At 37.2% G+C, this 17,109-nt stretch overlaps 1 long non-coding RNA gene across 2 annotated transcripts in view; it reads left to right on the top strand.

Moving 5' to 3' along the window:
* LOC118597259 overlaps positions 1–17,109 on the top strand; it is a 79,513-nt gene that overhangs the window by 1,886 nt on the left and 60,518 nt on the right. For both annotated transcript variants that reach the window (XR_004946789.1, XR_004946790.1), the window contains exon 2: positions 1,592–1,722. This is a non-coding gene — a long non-coding RNA (uncharacterized LOC118597259). The remainder of the gene's footprint in view (positions 1–1,591; positions 1,723–17,109) is intronic.

Below are 17,109 nucleotides of genomic sequence, written 5' to 3'. Positions count from 1 at the left end.
CAGAAGAGGAGGCAGAAAAGTTTGTAAGAGCTGGAGATGAAGGATGCCTTCCATGAAGCACAAGGGAGTAGATTCATGTATGAGCTGACAGAGACTGTGACACAGGACCAGCACAAACTCAGGCCAGAACAAACAAACAAAATCCACGAAGGAAGGGAGATGGGTACAAAGTTCTTGGCCTTTGATGGCTGGTGGGAGAGAGTCAGTTTTCCTTAATGGTGTGATCCTAGGTATTTTGGACACACTCCAGGTCAGATCCCCATGCCAGGGAGTTGTCAACTTAAACAAACTGAACTCATTGGGAGGGTCAGAAGATGGGAAGAAGAGAGACAAGGGAGGGAAGTAGGAAGGAAGGGAGGAAAGGGGGAGGGGGAGAGGGAGAGAGAGCAGTTGGGTGTGTAGGGAGGCGGCAGATTTAGGAGGGGTGAGAGGGGGATGGATATAATCAAAAGACATTGTGTGAAATTCATCACATCAAAGAAGAAAGGACCTCTCAGATAACATCCTTTTGCTGCTTTTCTCTCTAATATGATGCCTTGAGTCTCTGATGGAACCTGTGACCTGGCCACTTGGTAATTCTTGGCCTTGGATGTCTTCCTGGATGACTGACGTTTCCCAGTTCTGAGGGACAACAGTACAGAATTCTCTAGAATGCAACTGAGATCACATTGGCCCCAGCTGCTCAGCTTTGTTAGTCAGAGGCTCTAATCCCAGCTCCACTCTCTTATCTGGAAAGATGACTCATAGCTAATTCTGGAAACAAGCATGGGGATGACGAGGTCAGCATTTCAGGGTCTCTTTCCCAGCCAAATCATAATCAACTTGATATAATGCAGCCTTTAGAGGGTCCTCCTATTAGACTCTTAACTAAGAAACAAGGGTTTGGAATGAGTGCTCATTGTACCTTAAAGCATTTCTCAGACTTTTGTATACAAGGTTGAAAGGTAAAAATCAATTATACTTATTAATTAGGTACATTTGTACATTCTTTTATCTTTTCTTACTTCCACTGAGCTCAAAGTTTGAAGCGATAGCTCTTTCTCTACTTATCCACTTTTTCCAAATTAAAACTAAGCTGTAATGGTGGCCAGCAGTATCTCCTCTTGTTGGTGAACTCTGATGCACATGAACCATGCAGCCTTGACTGCTAGTGATAACAAAAGAAATAAATCCAGGAAGTTGCTTTTCTGGATAATAATCATCCTTCTCTCTTAATTCTATTCTTACTTTCAAAAGCTGGGCTCATCTTGTTTCCATCTCTCTTTGAATGCCTCATAAGACATTTCCAACACTTCATCCCCAGCCACAATCCCAGACATGGCTGCCTTTGGCCAAGAGAATAAAGGTCATGTACCTAGAAAGTGGCGAGTGGGGGGAAATCACATTAAAATTTAAAACTATTATCCTTGGAGGAAGGATTTAAGAATGCAGTATATAATTTCCTACTCAAACTTTTAAGATTGAAATTTCCCATACTGTACTTAACTCTAAAAACAGCCTTCTATTTCATGCCCATTATTTAAAATCATCTCTCTCAAATCTTTCCTCAAACTTTGTCTGAAACCTTTTTTTTTTTTTTTTTTTTTTTAAGGGAGACCGAAGATCTTTTCTTGAAGACAAGAAAGGAAGCTGAATTTAATGAAGGACATAATAAGATACACCAAGCATATGGGAAGAAAAAAATTAATAAGCTCACCTCTTTCAAGTAGCTTCCTCCACCAGGTTTGTACATTTTAACTCCTTGTTTTATTGTTATCTCTAGAAGAGAAATATTCATGGATTTTTAATGCTTTCCATTTTGAAATGCGTCAAATTCATTTTGGCCTCTTCTAATAATAGCTAATTTAAAATAAAATACCAGTAAGTGTCACATTGAATTTCCTCCTTTCTCAAGTGGAGATGATAATGCATGTCTAAGACCTCAAGAAATCTGTGAGGACAAAATGGATAAGGTTTTAGGATGATTTAAGCTTATTAGGGAAACAATATGGAGTACAATAATTCACATCTCTTCAAAGTCCATACTTTCCCCAGACCACTTTCTAATTTACTGTATTTGGAGGGACTTGGGGTCTATTCTGTGTCCACAGACATTTCATTTGAATTTGTAAAATGAACAAAGTAGTTTGGGTGGTAAATAGATTTATTAAATAGTTAATACGATGACAGCAGAAAATAGAGCAAACAAGTACAAAATTAAAGACTGCATGATCTTTGAATTATTAATTTTATAGCTGACAAAATTATGTTTGTATAGAAATGTAATTTGTGATATTTGGATTTGTTCTTTTAATTTTTAATAGATGTTTTTGTTCAGAAATAAATGTCTATAACACTTATGTAGCTTATGGCAAAATTTTAAGTAAGTTCCATGTTATCACAGCAGGTTGTACTGCCTCTCAAGGTTACTAATTTTAGGCCATACAAAGGCAAGGATGATTTTCAATTTCAAGTTTGCTAAATCAGTGGTACTATATATGAATTACATCTTGCTTTTTTGTAATAGAGAAGTGTGAACAGTTTGCCTAATGTATTTTATGATACCCTTATTATGCTGTATCCCAGGGCATTTTAAATAATTTTTAAAAATAGATAATGTTCTTTCAGCATCTTAACAACTTTGGGAACATCGTGGTCTTTCTACAGAATGATAGAAGATGCCACATGGCAAGGGGTCTGAGTGTCCTGTTATTTACAGCAGATTCATAAGTTAGATTCTAAAAAAATTTTACATAAGTATGTAAAAATACAGATGAATATGTCATGAAACTTTGATTTTCTTCTTGTTTGTGATCTATTTGACATATAGTTTAGAAGGAAATTAAAGAAGAGAGTGTAGACTTGCCATGTCCCTGGCCCCCTTGTAATAGAGAAACACCTTGTTAAAACCCCCTCTTTTTCCCCTGATTTGTGATTCTTTCAGACCAAACAACATACTGGCAGTCACCAATCTGGCATCATGCTTCATTCTGGGCCAGTACTAGACAGAGAGGAATGGGCAGCCTTTTCCAAGAGGACCCAGAGAACCTTGTTTAGCAGGATTCTATTCCCCACTGAAGAATTGTGTGGCTAAAATGCCAATAAAAATAAAAACACTTTAAAATCCCGAATCTATTTTAACACGAATGTCTGTGAGCCTCCAACTCTTATAAAAGTATTCAGGAACTTAAAAAATAAAAATAAAAATCAGGTGATATGTTGGGTCATCTTGGTTTTGTTTGCTTGTTTGTTTTATTTTGTTTTTGTTTTTGCTTTTAAATCCAGGAGCACCTTTTAAGAGATGGTGCATGTGAATTATGTGCACTTAAAACTCACACATCTCATAAATCATTTTGGAAATAGTTGACTACGACAGCAGCCAAATATCCATTGCTCGAGTGTTTATTTCCTCTGAATAGACAGCAAGGCAATTTTTCTTTCTGTTGTTTGTGTTTTTCATGTAGTAGCTGATGACACGATATTTAAAATTTGAGTTGCATTGAGAGCATCATATGTCCTGGCTCCCCAGCCGTGTCTCCTTTGTGCTTATGCTCTGGTGTGCTTTGTCCCCCTGGTTCTGTTACCGACATCCTGCTTTGCCTCCCATCTCAAGAATCCTGAACTTGGCTCTTCCTTCTGCCTAGAATGTCCTTCCCATATTACATCATTCAGATCGCTGCTCAAGTATCAGCAAACCAGACTGCTCTTCTCTGACCATGTTTTTCTCTAGTCCAGACACTGCTCATGATCATTTGCAGCGTCTGTTGCCAAAACTGTATTTATATCTCTTTAAGTATACTTTAAACTTTTCTTCCAGTTTTTTCTCACATGTGGGTCCCATAATGGCAGGGATTTCTATATGTTCTTATATCCCCTATATAGACAGTAGGTTCTTCATAAATTACAGTCTAATAATGAGGTCTCATTCATAAACATGGATGATTCAGATGTGTGTTTGTCAATTGTTTTTACAGTCATGTAAATATCCATGTGTCTTGTAACTATGACTGAATATGAAATGGATAAAAAATATGAATATGGATATTAAAAAATATAGAGACACAGTCTGAAAATCTTTACTAAAATTTAAAAAGAGACATTCTCCATATTCTAGTTTTACATACCTTCCAGTTATTTTTAATGAGAAATTGTTGGATGAAGTACAAGAGAGTCTGCTGTGTATTCATTTCTACTTATTAGGAAAAAAATGTTAAAGCTAATCTCTAATGCAGCCAGCAAAGGCCTTTTAGTTTTGAAATAACCTCATTTATAAATATTCCTGCAAAGAAGTTATTTTAAAAGATTTCAGAACTTCCCTTCTTCAAAGGACATGGAAAGAAGTGCCAGGCTCTGGGACAAATCCACTGCTTCTGATGTGTGGATGGGGCAGGATCACCAGGGATACAGATGAAGGTGGAGGCTGTTATTACTGACATGAGGTTGGCCTGGCAAACACAGTAATGTCAATAATCTGTCATGGGAGATTTGGAAGCTTTTATGTTACTGCAATGTGCCCCTCCTCCCTCTTCTGACATCTTTCGGGACATAAACTTAAATCACTTACAGTTTAATGTCACAAGGATCCAGACCAGCCTCAAAAACAACCTTAAAAATATTCCCATCAATTCCAAGTACATTCCCCACAGAATGTTTTCTCCATGTCTGTGACAGTTCATAAAAGCTGCTATGAAGTTATCTTCCTGAGACATTTATTACACGGTTTGTTTCTTACAGGTTTTTACAAAATGCCTTTTGATGATCATTAAATGTGATCATTTGACACTTAAGATTTAGGGATATGTTCAAATAGGTTATCATGAGCATTCTCTATTTTTTAAGTATTTTTACAGTTGTTGGTTCAAGGTTATTCAGAAAATGCAAATGCATCAGTGAGATTTATTTCTTACATTTACAAGAAAATAGTCCGTGCAGAGTCTGTGCTATTCACACAAGTGCAGCACACAGAAACTTAGATAATCAATTGTCGATATCAGTAGGAACACAAGAAAGAAATTATTGAAGGCAGAAAAGACACCCAACATAAATCACCATGTAGTAGTCATCATCAACATTTTGTGCTTCCTGCCAGTAATTTACATGATGCAACTCATCTGTTTATCAGGATATACATATAAATACAAATTTATATATTGCACATATATTCCTGGTCACTTACAAGCAACACACAAAATATATATTTACCTAGTGTTACTGCTGCCATTTTTCTTTTAAGATAATATCATATCAACAGAATATACTTAACCATTCTCATTACTGGATATTTTTATTGATTCTAATAACAGATAATTATAAATAGGGTAAAAGATAATTACAATTACAATTACAATTATCTTTTCCCCTAGAGATTTTTTTTTTCACCTGTAAGTTTGTTGAAACTACTACTTTCTGAAGAGGTTCCTATATTATTTGGTCACTAACAATAATGTACTTATCAAACTTATTGCAATATTGCTAAGTAACTTCATAAAACATGATACTAGCAGTCTTAAGAGCAAATTTCTCAATGTTTTTTGCCAGATTATTCCTTGCAGCTCTTTAGCTGTTAATCAAATTCATAATGGTGAACACCTTTCCATATACCTGCTTCTAGTTCCTCTGTATGTGTGACCTTGTATGACATGCCCTTTACCATGTTAGTACAATTTTTCATAGACTGTACTGTGGGTACAATGCTATTTCCCAGAATGCCCATATTAGTACTTAGAAGATAATTGACATCAAATATATAGAATGTAGTTCTTAACTATTTCTATAATGTTTTCATAAAAGGTTAAAATGTTTGTCCAGTACCTTCCAAGACCTATTTTGATTTTTTTTTTAACCTATCTCATTTATGTACCATCTCCTTCTGTAGGCCACACTAGCTTCCAACTTCACACTCTCCTGTCCCTGCCTCCTGAGCGCTGATATTATAAGTGTGTACCATATATAACATAGGTTCTGGTTTGGTTCCTATTACTTTATAAAGCTCCTTATGCATGAAAACATTTTCACAAGTTACTTCTTTATCGTGTAATGTAGAAAAAGGTAAAAACTTCCTGTCATGTTCCATTTCTAGTTTTCTTATTTGAAACATGTTTTCACCTTTAAATGTCCTTAAATTTCTTTGTATTGGTGAATGGTTTGTAAAAGAGGATTTTGAATCATATTGTGAATCAATTTTTCAAGAAGATTTAAATTTCCCATCAGTTTTCCTTGCCTCCATTGTCACATATTAAAAACTAATGAGCCAAAGAACCTCTAATACTTGTCTATTCTGTCTCATGAGCTTAATTACATCTTCTGGTCCTAGACTCTAGCTCTTTAACAAATAAAATGTATAATACTCAAACACCCTCCCCCTGCACTTCCATTCAGAACTTTCTTTTATAATCAATGGAATCACAGCCAACATAAAATTTAGAATCTCTTTTTTTATGTTTTGCTTTTACATAAGTAGATGCTGTTGTTGTGTGTGATAAATTAGATGCATTCAATAGAACTGTATCCCGTTCTTTCATTTGTGATGGTTTTTAAGAGTTAAAACTTGTTCTTATAGAAGAGTAGATAACATTAATTTATCTGACATAATAATTACAGGAGCATAAAAACACTCAGTAGCCTTATGAAATATAAAAATGTCATTACTTTCTAAATTCTGCAGCCCCTTTCCTGAGATGTTCCTTCTTTCTTCACCTGGGCACAAACACACCTGCCTTTTGTCTTCATTTCTTCTTTCTTCCTGATGGTTTAATTATGAGTATTTGAAATCTCAAACAACATATTTTAATTTTGATTGTTTTAAACTGCATGCAAAATTTTGATTATTTTACTTTTAACTCAATCTTCAATTTTAAAAAATCATTCATGCTTCTGAAAACCAACTTGAAAAGGATACAAGCTGAATGATTCAGCATTCCATAAAAGGCAAAACTGTGGAACAAAAACCTCCATGGTTACCAAGGATTAGAGCTGGAGAAAGGGTGAGGAGGAGGAGGAAATTTAGGACAGTAAAAATATTATACATTGTGCTATACTTGTGGACAGTAGTCACTATATACATGCCCAAACCCTTAAATTTTGAAATGAAATTAAATGTAAGCAATGGACTTTGAGTAATGATAATTTGTCAATGCAAATAGATGGTTTCTGCTGTGGGCTATTGACTATGGGGGAGGTTGTACTTATAAGGAAGGGTCAAGCCAGGCAGTGGTGGCACATGTCTTTAATCCCAGCACTTGGGAGGCAGAGGCAGGCAGCTCTCTGTGAGTCTGAGGCCAGCCTGGGCTACAAAGTGAGTTCCAGGAAAGGCGCAAAGCTACACAGAGAAACCCTGTCTTGAAAAAACAAAACAAAACAAAACAAAGGTCAAGAACTACTCAGAAACTCTGTAGTTACTGTACAATTTTACTATGACCACAAATCTATTCTAAAAGAGATGCTTCTGAATAAAAAACCTTAAAAATTCAGATGCAGTTAATAAATTGGTAATGAATTAATCAACTGCAACAAGTAGTAAATAAAACATAACATTACACTTTACAAGTCTGTACAATTCTTTCAATTCTGAGAAAAATTTTTGTATGGTATCTCTTCTTCCATATTCCTTGTTCTCCTTTCTGGTACTCTTTATTCTTTCAATGCTTTACTTTCTAGACAGCCTCTGTTATTTATTTATTCCACACTTTTTCTTCTTTCATAACAATTTTCTCTTGCTTCCCCACTGAATCATTGCCTTTTTTTCAATGCCCACCCAATTCCACTTTTATTGATTCCATGTTTCTACTATTCCACTGTTCGCTTTACTGCCTTTAGGTCTTGTGGATGGTAGCCTCCTCCCTGTCTGCAGTGTCTGATCTCATGGAGTAATGCCAGTGTCTTGCTTTCTTTCTGTAAAGATTTTAGCCCTGTGTTTTTTATTATTATATTATTCTGATTGGTGCTGCTTTTTAATCTATTGAAATTATTGTGTGGGTGCACTATATTATTGGATAACTAACATTTACCAACTGTCTTTCTTTACAATTTAAGGTTTGTGAAAACCAGATTTGTATATGTCTTATTCCTTTGTGTATCTCCAGAGCCTAGAATTTCCTAATAAGTAACAGGTATTTAATCTCTAGTAGTGTAGTGAGTACAGCAATAGGTGCTAGAAGATTTTCTCATTATCTTATCAGGTGATATTTGAATATTTTCATATATAATTTATTATCTATTAACTTTTCTTTAATTAAAATATAGTTACATCATTTCATTTTTCCTCCCACCAGCCCCTCCCATATCCTACCCTGACTCCTCAAATGCATTACTTTTCCTTGTTATATATATCGTACATACACAAACACACACACACGTGTGTGTGTGTGTGTGTGTGTGTGTGTGTGTGTTACATTTACTCTTGCTTTTATGTATATGATTTAGGGCTTACTGTTAAGCATTGGACAACTATTTAGGGGACTCATCCCTGGTTAAGACTAATTCTCTCTCTTTGAACATTTATTAAACATCTATATCTCTTCATCTAGGAATGGACCCTGGTGAGATTTCTCCCATCACGTTGGCATACCAACTTTTGTTGTCTTTTTATCAGATCTGGTTTAAGTGACCATATTTTTGAGATTTCATGGGTATAGATTCCTAGATGTCTAGAAGATGAAGTCTTATAGCAGCTTTCCTGGGACTCTGGCTCATTAAGATTATTTACATATTTTGACATAACCAGTGTCAAAAATGATGACTAAAACTCTGGTGGGACATGGGTCTTACCAAAGAATAAGAAGGAGACAAACTTCTAGCCAGATTAACCATGGGCTCTTACTATGAATATGTATGGTTTTCTTTTGAACAGAGTATTTCCTCTGAAAACTCACAAGACTCTTTAGGGGTTTAAATGTGGCTACTAGAACACTTAAGTTCAGCAGGTGAAGGGGACTTGCAACGTTTTGAATTATTACATAGATTTCTATTCAATCTACCTGTTGTTTGAATGGCACTGGTCTTCTCAACTGCATCTATGGCTATTACACCCAGTTATTCTGTGTCAGCCTCCCACAGAGAGATCTTCACTTGAGTGAGTAAAGGGCCACTCTCAGAATATTGAGTTGGGGGACGCAATGTAAAAGGTACCATTGCACATTTTTAGCCTGATGCTTTAACCTGAGGCTCAACGCACACCACTGATTTTATTTTTTTAAGACCTCTGCTTTTTTCCAGATTCTTACACTGCCAATCAGCTTGTTTCTTGGCAAGAAGCTTCCTGTTCAGATTTTTACAGTCTGCCATGTCACTAGTCATTCATCATTTTTCATGTCTAGTCCTCAGTTTGTCTGTTTGGATGGGATTTGTAGACTGAGCCTTCTCGTAGTCATACTGAGGAAGAATCAGAGAGAAGCACCTGTGTTTATTGTTTTATAAATTTAATAGAGCTCTTCCTGGAGTTTCAAGACCAAATCTATGGAGAATAAATAGACAAATCTTACCGCAAAACTTTCCTTTTTCCAAATCTCAGGCAGAAGAATTCACACATTAAATTCACACACATATAGTTTGAATTGTGAAAATGTACACACTGTGAGGCTGCATCAGGTTGAAGGAATACTGTAAGCTGCACCTGGCTCCTACGTCACTTGGCTGACACGTAAAATATTAGACCGTGATTCAGAATCAAATATAGAAACTAAAACAGTCATTTGAGCAGTACTAGTATTAATAGTTATCATCAAACAAATTCTTGAAATATATCCAAACAAATATATTAGATACATAATTAAATTCATTAAACACATATTATGTTGATACTATATTATCTCTAATATATATAAAAGAAAACACTTGTCCATTCAACAAATATGCTCCACACTAGTTCACATTAAATAATTAGGTGGTCTAACTCATAATAATAGTATATTTAAGCCACAGCTTAAGTCAGTGTTTTTGATTCAACATCATTTGAGTTAGTTTTCTCCAAAATTATCCTTATAAAACCAAAGTGCTGTGTATTCTGTTGAAAGCTACATGATTTTAGTGCAATTTACCTCAAAGCAAGTGTTATCTTGGGAATAGCCTTTATTTTACGTAGAGCAATACAGCATATAAGAGAGGAACACTAGATTCTAATCAACTGGGAACAATGTAGCAATTAAATCAGTGAGAAATAGGAAGGAACGCAATAAAAGTAGATGAAATCTTGAACGCTAAGGAAAATGATCCCCTGCCATGAAATGCTGTCCATGTCCTGATGTCCCGATTGAACACTGCATCAGAGAGAGCCCAAGGAGATGTGTTGCAGGCACAAATAAAATCCCAGTAGCAAAAACAGCATGGTGCCTGGAGGACACTGTCAGGAGAGAGGAACAGACCACCTTCAGACAAAGAAAATAGATCTTGGGATTGCCAATTCTGAAAGGAAGGAACTTGACACGGAAAGTTGTTGTGGGACCCTTTAGAGAAACCACAATTGAGAAAAGATTTAAAGAAAATCTCCCAACTCACAGAAAGAAAAAACTCCCAACTCACACAAAACCGAAAAACTCCCAACTCACACAAAACAAAACAAAACAACAACAAAAAAAAACCTTCCCAACTCACACAAAACAAAAAACAAACAAACAAACAAAAAACTCCCAACTCACAGAACTGCACACTATAAATACCTGATCTTGTGAACTTCGTTGGATACCTTATAAAGCCTCTTACAGATACCGACAATGAAATCTTATTGCTGAAAATTTTATAGTGAATATATGTTTGTAGAACCAATCTTAACTTTAACATTGAAATCAAGAATTAACTGATGATGAAGTTAGATGCTTTTAGTGTATGAATGTGGCATTATTTTTACATGTAAGTACACTGATTGCCATTCATTTTTGACTTTTAAATCTTTTCCTGCCACCAAGGGCATGCTTACTATGCTGCTGGTCACTTCTGGGAAGTATGCAAGCAAAGGCAACATTAGCAGACCAGTAGCCAACATTCCACTGTGGTGCTGAACAGGGACTGAGTTATGTGTCCTTTCTCTGGTCTGCAGTCATCAGATTAGGTTCAGGGGAGGAGGGTTGTTATGATGCACGCAATATCAAACACTTAAGATCTGAAACCAGTCATCAGTCTCCCCACAATTCACTTTGTTGCTCCCTGCTCCCCTCAATTCTGTTGTCTTTTCATTGTATTTGGACTAAAGCTTTCAGATTTTTGCTTCCTTTTGCCCCATTCAATTACTCTCTCCGTATCCTATATGTCCTGACATACAATTTCTTATGATAAGCATAGAGTCTTCTATTTTAAAAATCTAAACTTTTTAATTTTTTCGTGTGCTTATTTGTATTTTAAGCTGGGGCCTCATACACGCTAGGCACGCACTCTACCATTTGTAGATTTTTCTCAGTCCTGGAGAATGAACCCAGGACCTCACACGGGCTAACAAAGCACTCTACCATTTAGTGTATCCCTGGGCTCTAGACATTTATCTTCTTTTCTTTTTTTTAAATAAGATACTTTTTAAATTCGTTTTACATACCAGTCAAATATCTCCCTCTTCCCTCCTGCCACTCCAGTCTCTCCCAACCCCCCCCCCCCCGCAACCCCCACTCCCTCCTACAAGAAGGTAAGGCCTCCCATGGGGAGTCAGTAGAGCCTGGTAAATTTAGTAGAGGCAGGTCCAAGCACCCCCCCCCCCCCCCCCCCCGCCACAAGGCTGTGCGAGGTGTCCCATCATAGGTAGTGGGTTCCAACAAGCCTAGTCATGCACCAGGGAAACCTAAAATCTTTTTCGTATTCTAACTCAATATGTTAGAAATTATTTTTTGATACAGTTCAAGATCAAATAATTACAGCCTGTTACTTAATAACATAGAACTCCCTCTCAATAAAAGGGAGAAGGAATTGATCAGGAAGAAATTGGGCTGTTGACCATCCTACTCTGGTAAGAAGAGTTTTATAGTGTATTAGGGCATGTGAGGAATGTTTCGGGGGCTGCAGGGGAAGAACACTTGTTGCTCTTGCAGAGGACTAGAGCTCAGTTCTTAGCACCCCACTCATATGGGAAGGAAAGAGAGGCTTCCCTGCACCCTTATCACCAGCTCATCTGACCCCTCTTCACAGGTACCTTTCAAATGGTCATACATACATAAATGCACATACAAATCAATAAGTCTTTAAGAAAGAAATATTGAACAAAGCATATTTGTGTTCAGGAGTTATTAGATGGATTATTTTCATTTAAAATTTTAATTAAATTAATTCAAATGAAAATGTTAATTTTTTCTGATTTCATCTTTTACAGGGGTTAGCAAACAAAAATAACAGCATCATAAGTTTGGCCTCAGCAAAAGTGCAGCTATATACATACACTGCATCATGGTATCTATACTGCATCAAATTTTTGCTTTTACAAATACATGATTGAAGCAAAAGGAATAATCTGTCATGTTACTGAATGTGTTCATCCAAGCTAGAAATTTGATTGACAAATGGAATTCATTAAGAAGTCAAGACAGGAAGATAAAATGAGTTCAATTTTGCCAGTGTAAAATTAACAAATCAAACTGAAACAAAACTCTCTGTACTTTTGTGCATGAACTCCAAAGTTGTGTAGAAGGTTCTAAAATCTCTTCTACTATAACTGATACAATATAAGGTGTTTAATTATTCGTCAGAAAGCTAAAAAACTATCAGGATCCATTATAGAAAAAACAAAGCTTCTCTTAAATGAAATAGTGGTGTGACTGGAGAGAAGGTGCTCATGAGTGAGTGTAGGTGTGCATGGTCTTTACTTAGACACTGAGTGCTCCAGGGTAGTGAACACTGAGTGCCCCAGGGTAGTGAACACTGAGTGCCCCAGGGTAGTGGACACTGAGTGCTCCAGGGTAGAGGATACTGAGTGCTCCAGGGTAGTGAACACTGAGTGCTCCAGGGTAGTGGACACTGAGTGCTCCAGGGTATTTAGACACTGAGTGCTCCAGGGTAATTAGACACTGAGTGGTCCAGGGTAGTGGACACTGAGTGCTCCAAGGTAGTGGACACTGAGTGTTCCAGGGTAGTGGACACTGAGTGTTCCAGGGTAGTGAACACTGAGTGCTCCAGGGTAGTGGACACTGAGTGCTCCAGGGTAGTGGACACTGAGTGCTCCAGGGTATTTAGACACTGAGTGCTCCAGGGTAGTTGGACACTGAGTGCTCCAGGGTAATTAGACACTGAGTGCTCCAGGGTAGTGAACACTGAGTGCTCCAAGGTAGTGGACACTGAGTGCTCCAGGGTAGTGGACACTGAGTGCTCCAGGGTAATTAGACACTGAGTGCTCCAGGGTAGTGAACACTGAGTGCTCCAGGGTAATTAGACACTGAGTGCTCCAGGGTAGTGGACACTGAGTGCTCCAGGGTATTTAGACACTGAGTGCTCCAGAGTATTTAGACACTGAGTGCTCCAGGGTAATTAGACACTGAGTGCTCCAGGGTAGTGGACACTGAGTGTTCCAGGGTAGTTGGACACTGAGTGCTCCAGGGTAGTTGGATACTGAGTGCTCCAGGGTAGCTGGTCCTCCTCCTTGCCTGGAAGCTTAAACAGATTCTCCTGTCTCATGCTTGGAATTCTCCTGGCTCTTGGTTTAGGAGCACTGGGAATAAGGGCAGGCTGTCACATCTGGCTTACGTAGATGCTTCGGATTTGAAGTAAGATTTTCATGTTTTTCTAAGTGGTTTTATTTTTCTAATGACCTTACCCACTGTGCCAGCTCCCAGGCTCCTAAATGTGGGAAGATGTGCTGATCTTACAAGAGTCAAAAATGCCTATTTGAGAATTGATTACATGACCAAAATGAGGTTAACCAACTTTTCATTCCAAGCTCTGACTTTTAGACTGAGTTGTCTCTGACTTCCTGTTTCAGTGAGCTAGGCTTTCCACACACATGACCTCTAAAGTAATGTGATTGCTGATGGGAAAATAGTCATCAGAACTTTGAGGTGCTAACACACATTAAAATAATCTCAGGCAAAATGATATCTGTAAGAAATTGAAAGTTCTTCACATGCCATTAACATCTTATAACTGAATAAAAGTATCATTAAATAAATCTAATCTTCTTTATAATTTAAGAATGAAAAGAAAATAAAGCTAGTCTCAAGAGAAAAGTGCTGACCCAGGGACTTTAGTTCACTTCCAGACCCCATAAAACACATTCTTTTACTCCTCCATACATGCCATTACACGCATGTTCAACCCCACTCACACATCATACACACACACACACACACACACACACACACACACATACACAAACACACACACACACTGATAAATAGAATAAAGTATCTCCAGTAAATACTAATTGTTTTATTATTTATATTTATTTGTAATTTATTTATTTATTATAGAAAAGGGTGTTTTATACCCACTGATAATACAATGAAAATTGACTCTCTTTGACCTAGAACAATATTCCCATGTCTTTTCTCATGAAACTATTAAACAAAATGACATTTTCTGTGAGAGGTCTTCATTTTAAGTACAGTGACAAATCAAATATATTCCTATATTTTGTTTTGCTTTCAGTGTGTTCATCATTTAAATTTCCAGTGCAAACTTAAATCTTCAAACATAAACAACAGATCAATACATTGAATAACTCAAAAAATGTTGTCCACAAACTAATACTAAAAGTCTTCAACTGACTTTGTGTTTCTCTCTCCCCAGGACACTTGAACACTTAAGACATAAAATAAGATCACAATATAAGTGGGTTTAACTTTTCATACAGGTTAAAAGGGTATAAAACAGAAAGAGCTTTTTCATATTTCACAGAACATGGGTTGGTGTTCCCTGGAAGAATTGCGGACTTGCTGGCCTCCTTTCAACTTGAAACTGAAAGAACAACATGGCAGAAAATGTGTAGGAGTGGAAATGAGGCTGGCCTTGGAGCTAACACAGGCTTTTTCACTTGTTTTCCTGGGTTGTTTGACCTTTATTTAAAACAAAACATAACTAATAACAGTACTCAGCTTATATAAGTTGGGGGAAAGAGTTGCTTATTAAATATTAGTATGCCCCTTCCCTTCTTCACCTCAATTTCTGTGAAGACTGCATCAGTTGGACTTCTGGTCACAACTGAAAGCAAATACAATGAAATGTGGTTGGATTTTTAAAAGGGCATTTATTGGCTCTCATAAAATGACAAGACAGGATTCAAGGCCCAGAAAATATAATTAGGACTTGGTTCCTCTCCATCTCTTTACTCTGCCTTCTGTCATATTGGCTTCCGTTTCCAGCGTCACATGGTAGTAAGAGGTTGCCCAGAGCTACAACCTCAGAACACTCTCAGGTTTCAGGGCTTGCAGAAAAGAGTGGGCATCTTTTTCCTAGAAATTACAAAATAAGCTTTGCTTATGTTTGGTTAGAGTCACATGCCAAAATTTTGACCAGTAATTGTGGCTTATAGGAGTAGACACAAGGTCTGTTTCAGGGTCCTGTGTTCTGTACCAGAGATATCAGACACGTGGGCACCACGTGGCTGATGCCTTCTTACCAGTCCAGAATCACACAGGAGACAATAAGCACTTTTTCATCTTTGAAAAAACAATGATATTTCTTAATCACTCTGCTTTGATGCCTCAAAAATCCTAGGAACCTTTACCTCATCAATTCAAAGTATTCTTCCTTCCATCCACTGGATTTTGCTCATGGTTTGGTTCTTAAATCCTTAGTGTCTCCTAGTGACGCTCAAGTCTTAAGTGTTTAATCTCTAGGTGCTGTTTAAAGCAAGTGGTGGAACTTCAGGAGGAGGGGGGGCTAGTGGGAAGTCTTTAGTTCTCTGGGGGCATGACCTTAAAGGAGACAGTGAGACCCCAGCCCTTTGCTTCCTGGCCATGAGCTACACTGGTTTCCCCACCACATTCCTCAGCTATGACATGTTGCCTCATCACAGACCTAACAGGCCAACCACCTAATCACAGTCCGGAAACACCAAAACTGTGAACCACAACAAAGCTTCTATCTTGCTAAGTTATCACAAGAATTTGCTTGAGTAATGGAAAAGCTACCCTGCATATCCCAACCACTCATTTCAGAGCTCCCAAAGTATTCTAGAAGTCCCACACAGATTACACTGTGTTACACAAACTTTGTAGTGAGTTGTATGTTGCTTTCCTGCTTTGTGGATGGTTCACTTTAAGTCATCCCTGTTCAGCATGAAAACAACCAAAGAAGCATTGTTTAATAAAGGTGTGCTATAGGAATGAATGGATGAATGAATGAGTGAATAAATAAATGAAAGAAGACTCAAATGATAGAGAATGGGTATGTATGTATCACAGACTAGATCTCTAAATGTGACCCACTTGGGATTTGGAGTAGACAATATCAGTAGCAGTTAGATGAATAAAGTTTAGGATTTCCATCAGTTTTAGGCCCCCAGATATTTTTCTTGGAATATGAATAACTGTGGTAGCATTATAAAACTTAGATAGATCTTCCCCGTCTCTGCCATATTCTTCCTGTGTCTCTCTGTCTCTGAATGTGTCTCCCTCTGTCTCTGTTTGTCTGTCCCTCTCTCACCTCCTCTCCTTCACCCTTTTCCTCTCTTCATGCAAAACTAAATTTACCTGGATGCTTAATTAAAAATGATGTAATGCAGCTCCTATTTTTCAGGGGTTTTATATATAATCCCAAATGGTGAGCAACTCAGAGAAAGCAGTGGCCACATTTTTATTACAGCAAAATCTTTAGATATAGCACATTTCTCTGACAATTTATTTGACTACAAAGTATCTGTCAGGCTTCAGAGGGGAAAGAAAATCATCCAGAGTTTTCAACAGAAGGAACTTCTAAAGGTAGATGAAGCCAACTCATTTCAAGGGGGAAAAAAGTAGATTAGCCAACGGTGAAATCTCTACAGTCCCAGGAAGATTTTTTTCTTGCTTGAATTTTGCTGAAGCAAGGTTTTCATCAATTATTCCCATGAAAGCATAAAAGTGCTGTGGGTATATGATTTTCTCTCTTAAAGGCAAATGTTCTCTTTTAAATATAATTTCAAGACTTACTTTAAAAAAATACATGATCTGTATATGACTATGGTGTCATTATAAAATATGCAAAAATGTACATAACGTACAGAATATTTTAGTCTCCTCTGTGCTATCC

This window comes from Onychomys torridus, chromosome 16, assembly GCF_903995425.1.
Source record: "Onychomys torridus chromosome 16, mOncTor1.1, whole genome shotgun sequence".
NCBI classification, from domain to species: Eukaryota; Metazoa; Chordata; class Mammalia; order Rodentia; family Cricetidae; genus Onychomys; species Onychomys torridus.
Note: the sequence above shows the minus strand (reverse complement) of the source record. Positions and strands in the feature narration are given on the sequence as shown.